At 44.6% G+C, this 12,500-nt stretch overlaps 1 protein-coding gene across 1 annotated transcript in view; it reads left to right on the top strand.

The window, feature by feature from the left end:
* The first annotated feature begins 1,901 nt into the window (after positions 1-1,901).
* Positions 1,902-12,500, top strand: part of LOC108413848 (calpastatin) — a 109,842-nt gene continuing 99,243 nt past the window's right edge. Inside the window, exon 1 of the mRNA XM_037541604.1 lies at positions 1,902-2,149. The gene's annotated coding sequence lies outside the window, so the exon portion shown is untranslated. The remainder of the gene's footprint in view (positions 2,150-12,500) is intronic.

Here is a 12,500-nt window from a genome sequence, read left to right as displayed (position 1 = left end):
CTGTGGTCATTTTGGTGGAGTGAGTCTTGAGCTGAATGAGCTCCTGTGTCTCCCACCCAGTTCTGAAGTGGCTGTGCACATAGTGATGTTCCCTCCTCGTTGGCCAGGTACATCAATAGTGGCTCTGTGTCCAGTAATATTTCGACCACGCCTTCTGCCTTTTGTCAGGTTGAAGCCTCATCCACGTATGTGAACCGATGAGGTCGCTCACTTGATTCCAGCTCCATTTTACTCTACATCTCAGAAGATACAAAAACAAATGACATAAAGTTTTAATCTTAACCGAATCACATCAAATGTGCAAGTTAGTCTAATTTACTGTACTGTATCATTACTCAGTGAACTATTTACTGAAATGGGCAGGTACTGTGTGCATGTAGATGATTCACCTGCACATACTGATAGCGAAGCTCCTTCACTCGGTCACCATTCCTTTCAGGTGGTACACGGTACGACGGTTTCATTCCCATCTGGTTTTTTCTAAGCACTCTGTCAGTAGTTGAGATGCTTACTGACTGCATGTTTTATGTCATGGTTGTCTATAATGGCACTCTGGATCTCCCCAAGTCTAATAGCATTATTAGCTATGCCCATTTCACAGATGGCATCCTCCTGCTGAGGTGTAAAAAGGGGCCTCAGACACGCCTCTTCATTAGTAACAGTCATGATTTACCTGAGAGCTCATCACCACTAGAAGTGTCTAAAGTCTGACCGCTGGCTTAACTATCATGATTATAATGATGTATACACTGAACTCCTGGCTAGGGGTTTCGGGGGGGGGGGGGGGGGGGGGGGCGGGGGGGGTAGGACGGTTTAGTAGAGAACAGTGTAATATATTATGATTTGCATCACAGACGCGCGTGAGAGTTTGGGAAACAGCAGACAGCTGTACTGAATCATTTGCTATAGTGCTCCACATCGTTTGCTGTGTGAATAAAGGAATGATAGATGACGATTTGATGTGCACAAGTGACCAGATGATGTGCGAGTTGAACGAGGAGTTTTTCATTATTTCATTATTACCTCCAACAGCTCCAACAGGCGGTGCTGTAGCAGCACACGGCGCTAAAGTGTCAAACTCACCCACTAAATCTCGCCAAACCCGTCCAGCTGGGGTTTTATTTTATTTTTACTTAACATTTTGACCCCAACTGCCAAAACTACAACAGCAAAAAGGCGCGTAATACTTCAGTGATTCAAAGCCATTTTAAATCAAACTAATTGTTTTATATTAAACACTAAACTACATTCACTGCAGGTTAAATGTCCCCAGGTTTCTGAAACTGTCCATTCGCTCGAACTGGACATCCTGCATCTCATTTTGTTTGTTTTTGTGGTGCTGTCCCATAGATGGTGTTGAGGAGGGGATCAAAGTGAATGTTACGTTGCAGTGCATGCTGGGAACTGAGGTGCAACTCAGGGAGAAATGGGCTTTGGGGATAGTGCCACAGGCCTGACTCGGACCTTGGCCTTGTGTTTGACCCCTGGGCTCTAGGGGGTGGAGAGGTCTGCCTTAAAGCATCGACCGGAGACGTAACAATAGCGAGTTAACAAGAAAATGTAGGGATTTTAGACGGGACTGATTGACTGATTGATTGATTGACTGATTGATTGATTGACTGACTGACTGACTGACTGATTGATTGATTGACTGACTGATTTATTGATTGATTGATTGATTGACTGATTGACTGATCGAGTGATTGACTGATTGATCTACTGCTGGGGCCCCTGAGGTCCTAGTAAAGCCACTGATGTGTGCGCTTCATGGATGACCGCTCATGAGTCTGCCCTACTAGCCAATGGCATCGCAGAGGCCGGACACAACCCGCCAATCCCAGCTCAGTGGGCGTGACTTGTCGTAAAACAGGTGGGAAAACAAAAACCCGCTTCCTCCTCTCGCCGTAGCGCCAAACCCGAGTCGTGCGCTCGCTCGCTGTGCGGAGCTCCATCAGCAGAGACCCAACAGGCTACGGCAGCACCGGAGACCCCGCCGAGGCCCCGCGCGCGGCGCAGAGAGCGAGATGCAGGGCGGAGGCGAGCGATGAGGCGGTCGGGTTATGCAGTGGCACCTCCGTAGAAGAGGAGAGCCGGAGCCGGAGCCGAGCAGCCGGAGGCAGGGGGTGCTGCTGGGGGCGTGAGGAGCACGGTGAGGGGCTTTTTCACACTCCTTCCTCCGCGCGGGACGGGCGGCTGAAACGGGTCTAAACTTTCAAACTAAGCGCGCGGCTCACGCGGCTCACGCGGCTCGCGCGGCTCTGCTGTCCGTGTCGGAGCGTTTGAGGAAACTTTGATCTCGACGGGATAAAAATGTACCGACCGCGGTTTTCCTGATAGCCTCGCAGCCCTTTTTACTCCACGAGTCCGCGCCGCGCGCGCGCGTGTGACCCCCTCGTTCCCCGAACCGCGGAGCAGAAATAGCCCAGCATCCCAGCTCGCCGTGCGCGTGCCCTGCCTCAGCGGGAGCGCGCGCTGTGATCACCGCGAAACAGTGAACTCCAGGGTGCCTCTGGCTTCAGATGATCTGATCTGATCTGATCTGATCTAATCTGTTCTGGTCTGATCTAGTCTGGTCTGATCTGGTCTGATCTGGTCTGATCTGATCTGATCTCATCTGATCTGATCTGGTCTGATCTGATCTCATCTGTTCTGGTCTGATCTAGTCTGATCTGGTCTGGTCTGGTCTGGTCTGATCTGATCTCATCTGTTCTGATCTGATCTAGTCTGGTCTGGTCTGATCTGGTCTGGTCTGATCTCATCTGTTCTGATCTGATCTAGTCTGATCTGGTCTGGTCTGGTCTGATCTGATCTGATCTGGTCTGGTCTGATCTCATCTGTTCTGATCTGATCTAGTCTGATCTGATCTGGTCTGGTCTGATCTGATCTGATCTGATCTGATCTGGTCAGGTCTGGTCTGGTCTGATCTGATCTGGTCTGGTTTGATCTGATCTGATCTGATCAATTAATCCATGTTTGGAGGAAACGACTGGGAAAGAATTAACGAGGGGGAAACGAGCGCCGGCCAGTCTCGAGTGGACTGTGGTCGTCGGTTTCAGGCATTCTCGTTAAACACGGCTGCTGTTGTGTCTGATGAGCTTCGACAAACGGGCTGAATCTCAGATAGACAGGTCTGTACTTCTTGGCCTTGTAGCGCGATGTAGGCAGCTGTTTAATATTCATGATGTTGACATGATCGACACAGAACACGCCTTTAATATGCGAAGCTTTACCTTTTAAGGACTGTCTTTCCAAAATGATCCAGTTGCTGAGATGTAAACAAACTTCGATGGGAAATGGTTCTTTATAAATGAATCAACCTGGAGTTCTTTACAGCAGAACCAGGAACTCAAACACAGCTCTGTTTCTGTTTCTGTTTAGAACCATGAGTTCTGTGTGGAACCATTTCAGTCTAAAACTGTTCTTTGTGTGGTGGAATGGTTCTTCAGATTGATGGAGAATGTCTTGTGGTTCATTTAAACCATAAAAATTGTTCTACACTCTCAGAAATAAAGGTACTAGACTGTCTCTGGGTTGGTTCTCCTCTCCTCACTGGGGTGGAACCCTCAAGGCTCCGTCTCAGTACATTTAGTCAGGGAACATAATGGAACCATAATCCACTGAGATGATCTGTTCTAAGCTGTACTGACTCCACACACCCCGCCTCGCCTCGCCTCCAGGCTTTTACTCTACTGCTCTGTTTTAAAACATTCGGTTATGAAAAGGAACAAATACCACCTGGAGAACCTGATTTAAGCTCCACAATCAGACCTTAAACCCACTGTAGACCCTCTGAGGGAATATTTACACTGTTTGTACCTTGTTGAACAAGAAATGGACCTGAACAGAACCTTCATTACTAACAATGTATATAGAACTCATGGTGTTAAACAGAACCAACCATTAAATAGATTAGAAGCCTTTACCAAAGAACCCTTGAAGAACTTTCCCTTTAAAGTGTCTACAACATAAATATCGGCATTTATTTCTTAACCCATGACCTTTGAGTTTTTATGTGTGATGTTGGTAAGTCAAGTCAAGTCAAGAGGCTTTTATTGTCATTCCATCTTTGTACAAGAACACAGTGGAGTGAAATTAGGATCCTCCAGGAACATCACGGAGCAACAAGGAACAGAATAAGCAGTTCAAAGTGCAACGTGCGGCCGTGAGTGTGCAAAAAAACAGACTAGAAACAAACAATAAACACGATAAATAAACAGACATTAGACACAGTAAACAGACAGGACAGTGCAGCACCTCAGCGCTCATCTCAGAGCAGGAGGTGGGGGTGTGGAATAAGGTACAATGATTAACACTTTACTGTCGCGTACGGTTCATAAGGCTACATGACACCTACATAAGCTTGTCATGACAACAGATATAACCCTGTATAAACGTTTATAAAGGCCATTCCATTTGCTATAAAGGTTACATTTGCCAATTTTGATCAAAGTTAGCTAAAGTAGCTTTTATGACAGGTGGCATTAATAAACTTTTGTAGGTCTATGTCAGTTGTCACGACAAGCTTATATGGGTGTCATGTAGCCTTATGAACTGTACCCTACAGTAAAGTGTTACGGATTATTTAACATGCGTGAATGAATTATGTTTTAGGCCAAACTAATGGTCATAAGGCGATGTTTCACACATCAGGCAGCATGTTGGTTTAGTCTAGTGACTGTGTGTGAGAGCTTATAGAAGCGTTAAGTGCTTCGGACGTCTGGTTCCTATCACCACCACTGTGAACAGCTCTCTCTGATTCTCTACCACAGCGTTTCACATCAGACCTCCCTGAGTGACTGTTTTTTACAGCTTAACCATTTAATTATAGCGAAATAAAAAATACCTATAGGCTCCATGTGAGCACAGGAGAGATGCCGTGTTAGGCGAGTGTCTGAGTTTGAAGTGTGAAGTTATTTCAGGCGGGGAGCGTTAAAGCAGCGCACATGTTTCATCTTTGAGAATCTGACAGTGAATATGGAGGAATCAAATCTTCTTTGCCTGAGGCTCCAGTACTGTGTGTGTGTGTGTGTGTGTGTGTGTGTGTGTGTGTGTGCACCCTGCAGAATGAGATAGGGGTAGTTAAGTTAATACAGAAGTGACTTTTTCACCTCTTTATAACCTTCGTGTTGATTTAAGTACTTTGCCCACAAGACCAGGGGCAGTAGAAGACCTAGAGAGTGAGACGCAGGCCTGAACACAAGGAAATGCACGTATGGGTCAGTGCATGAGTGTGTAGGCACACACACACACACACACACACACACATCCCTCTTTGCACTGGGGATGCATGTCTTGTCCATCTAACGTGGACCACGCAGCCCTTTAAGCCTCTTCAGAAATCCCTGAAGGCTTTCCTCCTGTCTTAATCTGTCTGTCTTTATACATTAAACATACTGCTTCCTCACAGCGGCTGAATATTTAACAGTGAGTGGAGGGTGACTGAGCAGACAGAGCTCTCTCTCTCTCTCTCTCTCTCTCTGTCTCTCTCTCTCTCTCTCTCTCTCTCTCTCTCTCTGTCTCTCTCTCTCTCTCTCTCTCTCTCTCTCTCTCTCTCTCTCTCTCTCTCTCTCTCTCTCTCAGAGCCACACTCTGCATCTGCCTCGCCCCTCTGTGGATCCAGCAGATTACAGAAGGACAGTGTGCTTCCCAGAGAGAGAGAATAGGTGGATTTCTGGGTGTGTTTGTTGGGCGTCTGCAGCACACAGTGCGGTACGCGTGTGCAGAAACACAGACTAGTGGAACACGCAGACGCAGTGAGGCTGCAGGGTTTAGTTGACAAAGTCAATAATGTGAGTAATGAAAAAATTCCCCATGGAATTTTACTGTGAGCTTCAGTGACAAAGAGCATCAAAAAATCCATGTAATTCAGGGCCAAATTTCAGTCTCATCAGCATCATCAGCCAAGAAACAAGCTTCTTCAAAAATCTAGACTGTTGATTGGCTGTCTAGGTTACATGTTGTATAAATGTTGAAATGCTTCAGCACTTCTGGATTAGTCTGCGTTCTGGTCTGGTCAGTATATACACACACGTTCTGCAGGTTTCAGATCTAAGCCACGCCCTCTTTTAGTTTGTAATTTAGAAGAATTGACTGGAAGAAGTCTTCTTCAGGAATCCGATCAACACGTTAACATGCTCCTGAGTAATCAGATAACGGGGAAACTCCGGGTCCACACTGGTTATAACCAGCCGATAATCTCACAGCAGAAGACGCGACGTAAACGTAACATGAACGTGTTTTGCTGCGTTCGTGACCTCCACCGTCTGATCTCGCGCATGCGCAGGCTGAGAAATGGGAAGGAAGTCAGAGTGAGAGTTTACACGGACTGAGAAATCTGATAAAATCCAGCCTCTTTATCAGATTTACATGACCATTTGAATAATTGGATACCTGCAGAAATCCGATTATGCTCGGATTATTGAGTGCATGTTGAAGGTCTTGGGATCAGTACAGCTGTGTAGTGTGTGGAGTTTTCCTCCAAGCCTTTTTTCACCATTTCTGTGAAATGTTTACAACTCAGCTCCGCATTACACGCTAGCTGTGCATATTATTTCCATCCATTTAAATATCTAATGGTGAAATCTAACATTCTGAGAGTCTCTTCTTCTCCTAAAAGGTGTAAACCCGTTTGACCGCTATTTGTTATGGTGCCTTAAGTCGTCACGGCTGATGTGGAACTGCAGAAAGAGCTGAAAAATGTCGCAGCAGATCTGCGTGAGGAGCGACTTTAGTGTTTACCCGTCCAAATCCGGCCAGTGTTTCAATCAGGTCCACTTTCAAGTTGAATGAGTTTTGATATTACAGCTACAACCTGATCCATGTATGAGTTCTGTTGTTTTGTTGCACCATAAATTAATAAAATGATTTTTATACCAATAATAGTGATAACAGTTCTGTTAGTTGAAGAATCTAATAATATTGGATCTTTCATATAAATTATAATTACTTGGAGACACACATTTGTCTGTATATGTATCAGGACATAGGGTCATACATTTGCCCTATGTGCATGAAATACACTGTATATGTACCCTTGGCCAAATTTCACATTTTGTTGATCATTGAAGTGAAAATAAAATAAAAACACCACTGCAGCTATTTCTTAAAAATAACAGATTTATGCAAATATTAAAGTTACTTTTTACTTGATTAATGTAAAAATAGGAAATAAGTAATTAAGACATGAAAAGTTTGGACAGCCCTCTAAGTCAATACATAGAAAGACCCCCTTTGACAGGCATCACAACTTGCAGACACTGTTCACCAGCAGTGGACGAAGCACACAAACCATGTACTTGAGTTAAAGTCGAGACCCCCAGGGTAAAATATCACTCCAGTAAAAGTAGAAGTTCCTCCCTTTAGACCTCCACTGGAGTAAAAGTACTAAAGTATTTCCCTTCAAATGTACTTAAGTATAAAGTAAAAGTACTAAAAGAGTAATTCTGGCTCTGATGTCCTGTTATCATTTTTATAACCAGACTGGCTTCATGAACTCATTTCAGGTGAAAGTCCTCCAGCGTCTCTCTTGGTAAACCAGTCTTTTAATAGAACGTCATTAATTAGTGACGCTGACGTCTATTAAAATGATCAGAAGCACAAAACACTGAAGGTAAACAGTTTCCATCAGGGAGAACCGAGTGGCTCTGAAATCACTTTTTACACACAAGCAAAGTTTCAGTTTCAGATTTATTTACAACTTAGTTCCAAGTTTAAGTTGAATAAAAACTGGCTTTAAACTCAGGATCACAGATGAGCTCCTTTACTATGTTGATCTGTAGGCGTCTGTTCATAAACATAAACCAGCCCAAACTCATTTACTATAAAATGAAATGGTGTTTGTAGAAATTCAGAAAAAAGCCGCGTCAGTCTCGACTGCATATGTGGACATATTTCTATATTGAGCTCTATTTACACAAAGTTAGGTTAGTTCATCATTTATGTTGAACAGACTCTCCCAAAGTTTTACGCTGCTGCGCTGACGTTGAACCGCGTGCTGCACTGGGTCGGTATGACCAACAGGTCAAAACCAGCTCTAAACAAAGTGACCGCTGGGCCCTGATTGGTGCTCTGGCTTTGCGCTTCTTTCGTTTTGACATGTGACGTTTTTATACACACAGAAACCAAAAGGAACCACAGATTTCTCAAAATGTAGGAGGAAAAAGTCGGATATTAGACTCTGAAATGTAGTGGAGTGAAAGGAGAAAGTCCAGAACGGAGAAACTTCAGTACAGATACACCAAAAATACTAAAGTACAGAAACCAATTACATTTACTCAGATACTCAGTTACTCAGTTACTCAGTTACTGTCCAGCACTGCTACTTGTAGCCAGCTAGAAAACTTTCTAGTCTTACTTTATTTATTTTCAGCTACTTTTCCTCACAGAATATTCTTGGTCAGTCTTTTAGGCATAACATGCTTAAGATCCACCTACAGATGGTCGAGGCGGCTGTGAGGATCATTTTAAAGGCTTCAGCTTGTGTTTTTTGAAGTAGTTTGTGGCAGATTTTGAGGTATGTTTAGATCACTGTCCAGTTGTAAAGGACAGCCTCTTCTCTGCTTCGGTCTCTTGACTGTTGTTGCATTTTCTCCTAGAATTTGCTGATATTAAATGGAAGCTTTAATCCGAGCTTTGGATTCAAAAATGCCTCTGGCTTATCTAGACGTTGTTTTGCATAGTTCATGTGTAGAATTATGTGATGAGCAGGCAGTTAAGGTTTCCTTTCTGATGACTGTTCCGAGCACATGATGTTTGTGTAAATAACTCTGCACAGCAGCAGGTTCCTGCATCAGCTAAACCTTCCTGCAGGTGCTTCGCTGTTATATGGGGGGCTTTGTTTTGCCTTTCTGGTCAGCGGTTCTATCTGAGAGTTTTCTGGGTCTTTTAGATCTTCCACACTTCGCCTTAACTACCATTTCTTTCATGCACAAAAAGCTGCAACAAGAGAAAAACTGGGAAGGCATAATAGATCTAAGGCACCTTATACATGGATGTGTGTGCATCCTTTGCTGTTCTTTCTGTTTTCAAAGTTAATCAAATATAAATGAACCGTGCTTTGATATTTGCTATGTGTACAAACATACATGGCCATTTTGGCAGGGTGGCCCAAACTTACAATAGTATATGTAGGCACCCTTTCGGAGTCGAACCCTGACGGTAACCTCAGTTAGAGATAGAAATGGCTTTAGTTGAACAGTTAAGGGTTTTGAGGTTGAAGTTGTTGGCTGGCTCTGGTTTTCTCTGGTTTCCCTACAAAGTTAGTCATCAAAATGTACAAAAGCACGTACACAGGCACAAAGCATGGACGGAGAAAGGCAGCGCAGGAGTCACACCCTAACTGATGCAGATATGCTGAGTTATCTATGAGGGCGGGGGTGTGGGGGTGGGGGTTGTTTTAGAGCCCCCCTCGGATTAGAATGTCAGAATGGGAGATGTGAGAGCGGCGGGGGGGATTCTGGGCAGCAGCGCCGCTCGCTGAATAAAACTCCCTCAATAATTAACACGGCACCGGGAGAAGACGGCAGAGAGAGCGAGAGTTTGGAGAGGAGAGGAGGAGAAGAGAGGCTTTACAAAGGGAGTGCAAACCCCACCGGTGCAGAACGTGGGCACGAGGAAGAGCTTCAGAAAGAAAGAAGCGCCATGGTTACGTAAAAGGCTTCGGAGATCCCCTCAGCAAAAAGAGAGAGAGTGCGGGGGGAAAGGCCTGGCCTGGAAGATGTGAGTGATAATTGAGTTTCACAGGTTTGACTGTGGAGACGAGCTGACACCCCTGAGCGCTGCTCACCAGAAGTGTGTCAGTCATTCACAGCTTAAAAGCTCAGATCACTCAGTGCTGCCTCTAAACTATGAAGGACTGACCTGCACCGGCGCTGTTCATCTGCATGAGCGTCAGCTTTAATTCGCCAGCCGACGAGAGACGAGAGCAGAGGGGAGAAGAAAAGCTCTCTCATCCCTCTCGCTCAGCCCTCCCTGTCATCGCCATGCCTCGTCTCTTCGCTCTCATCCCTCTCTCTCAACCCTCTGTTTCATCTGGGGCTGGGCCAAATTCGATATCATGTTCCAAATACATCACTAAAAATTATCTTAAAATTACACCAAAGGGAACTTTACACGGAATTGTAGAGGTTCTTCCTTTCATCAGAACTGTATGAAGCACCCACCAAATGAGCTACAGTATTCAGAGACCACCCTTCGTTTATTTGACTTCCAGCCAAAATTGCTATTACATTAAAGTTCTTCATATTTCAGTGTGAGAACAAAGCAAATAATACAAATTTAAGGGTCATTCTAAACAAACGTCCACTTTTGTGTCCCTGGTTTTTACAGATATATTACACTTGAAAAAACATGTTAAGGGTTACAATTTATTGGTGTTTTAAAATAAAACAATTTCACCTTCTTGAACCTCAATTTGGCAATATTGGTTTTTAAATCAATCATCTAGAAATCCAATCACCAACTAAACCTAATGTAATATAATTTGTCCACCCATTGACTTTATTATAGCTTCCGCTCTCTAGTGACCACAAGGGGTGACTTGCTTTCAGTTTTTCAAAGAAATCTGCAAGAAGACCTCCAGCGTTTAGTCTTAGAAGTTGGTGTCATTTTCTGCTTCTCACATTCCCAGTAATCCCAACACCATTAGGTGATGCTGAGGCCTGGACTCTGGGGTGGCCAGTCTGCTTCTTTAAAAATACCAGGAGCTTCTTAGATTTTGTCTGTTTCCTTTTCTTTCTTAGTAACAGCTTAACTTCTACACATCCTTTCAGACCCACAGTGCTGAGTGGTCTTCTCACAGTGGAAGGATGGACAGAAACACCTGTGGATGTTTTCAGACCTTTTTTTTTCACTTTTTTCCACAGTATTGTACATGACGGTTAGTTTTTGTTATTGATTAATATCATAAATACTGATATATTCATTTGATAGTAATAGTACTGATTCTTTAGGGTCAGTCATGGGCTGGAGGTCAGGGAAACACACCTGTGCCCAGAAGCTTGCCAGTTTGATCCCCTGAGCTGACAGTACGTGACTGAAGTGCCCTTGAGCAAGACACCCAACCCTGGGCACTGTGGATTGGGCTGCCCACCACTCTGGGCAAGTTTGCTCACTGCCCTCTAGTGTGCCCGCACGGACGGGTTAAAATGCAGAGGTGAAATTTCCCTGTTGTGGTCACTTACCTTATATACTAGTATAGACAATATATACAGCACTGGCCTCATTCTTCGCTCTCTTCCCTCTCTTCGCTCTCTTCCCTCTCTTCCCTCTCTTCCCTCTCTTCCCTCTCTCGCCATAGCGAGTGACAGAAAGTGATATTCATACAGCTCTTTTGTACATTCAGGCAGATATGAGGCCGTCCTACTCTCTTTCTCCCTCTCACGTTATCCCTCTCTATCTCACTATTTCTCCCTCTTCACTGCTCAGGAAATGAGTGCTGGGCTGCATCAAAGTCAATAGGCATTTAAGCACTTAGGAGTATTTCAGGCTCTGTTGTCATACACATTAGACTAACAGCGCTTCATCCTCAACACACAGTATCGATTCAGGTCCTCGGGCGGGGGCATCGCGTTTGCCTCGATGCTTTCACTTCTGCTCCAGCCGTCACTTCTGCTGTTCTTAGTTCACTTCACCACTGACAGCATTAAACTGTGCAGAGCCCTTCAACACCGTTACAGTCCTCACTTAAATTAATCAGAGTTAAGCTGAAATCATTGCTTTAACACAGTCAGAGTTTTCTGTGAAAGTCACCCAACAGTGGCTGGTTTCGCCTTCAGGTTATCCCTCGGATCTTCAGTAGGGGTTAGGTTTGGGGGCGTGGACGGCCCAGATATTTTGTTTCTGGACCGATTCTAGACTTTTTCCCCATTTTTAGTTGCTGCCCCTTCATGGTGTGGGATAAACTTGTATTTGTGCAAATTACTTGTGGGGCATTCGTGGGCTGGAGATCAGCCCTATGACCAGAAGGTTGCCGGTTCGATCCCCTGAGCCGACAGTAAGTGACTGAGGTGTCCTTGAGCGAGACACCTGACCCCCAACTGCTCCCCAGGCACCATGGATAGGGCTGCCCACCACTCTGGGCAAGTGTGCTCACTGCCCCCTAGTGTGTGTGTGTGTACTCACTAGTGTGTATGTGGTGTTTCACTTCACAGATGAGTTAAATGTGGAGGTGAAATTTCCCTGTTTGTTGAATTAAAAAGTATCACTTAAATAAATGAAAATCGTACGTATTAGTGTTAAACTTGAGGCCAAAAGATCTATATTAGTTTAATCTGACCAAGAACTCGATTCCAGTTAAAGTCACGGGGAAGTCCAGGGTTGAGATAAATCCTCAGTATATACACTTACGGCTTACCTCTGAAATCTGACTTGAACCGTGTCAGGTTCTCAGGTGAGAAGCTTTTATAGCGCGCTTTCTGTGGCAGTTGTACAGTAAGGGTGTATAACGTCAGTCAATATTGGCAGCCTACAGTTTTATCCTTATGGGCTAAAATGGATATCAC

Source organism: Pygocentrus nattereri, chromosome 9, assembly GCF_015220715.1.
Source record: "Pygocentrus nattereri isolate fPygNat1 chromosome 9, fPygNat1.pri, whole genome shotgun sequence".
Classification (NCBI taxonomy): domain Eukaryota; kingdom Metazoa; phylum Chordata; class Actinopteri; order Characiformes; family Serrasalmidae; genus Pygocentrus; species Pygocentrus nattereri.
This window is presented reverse-complemented; position numbering and strand designations above follow the sequence as displayed.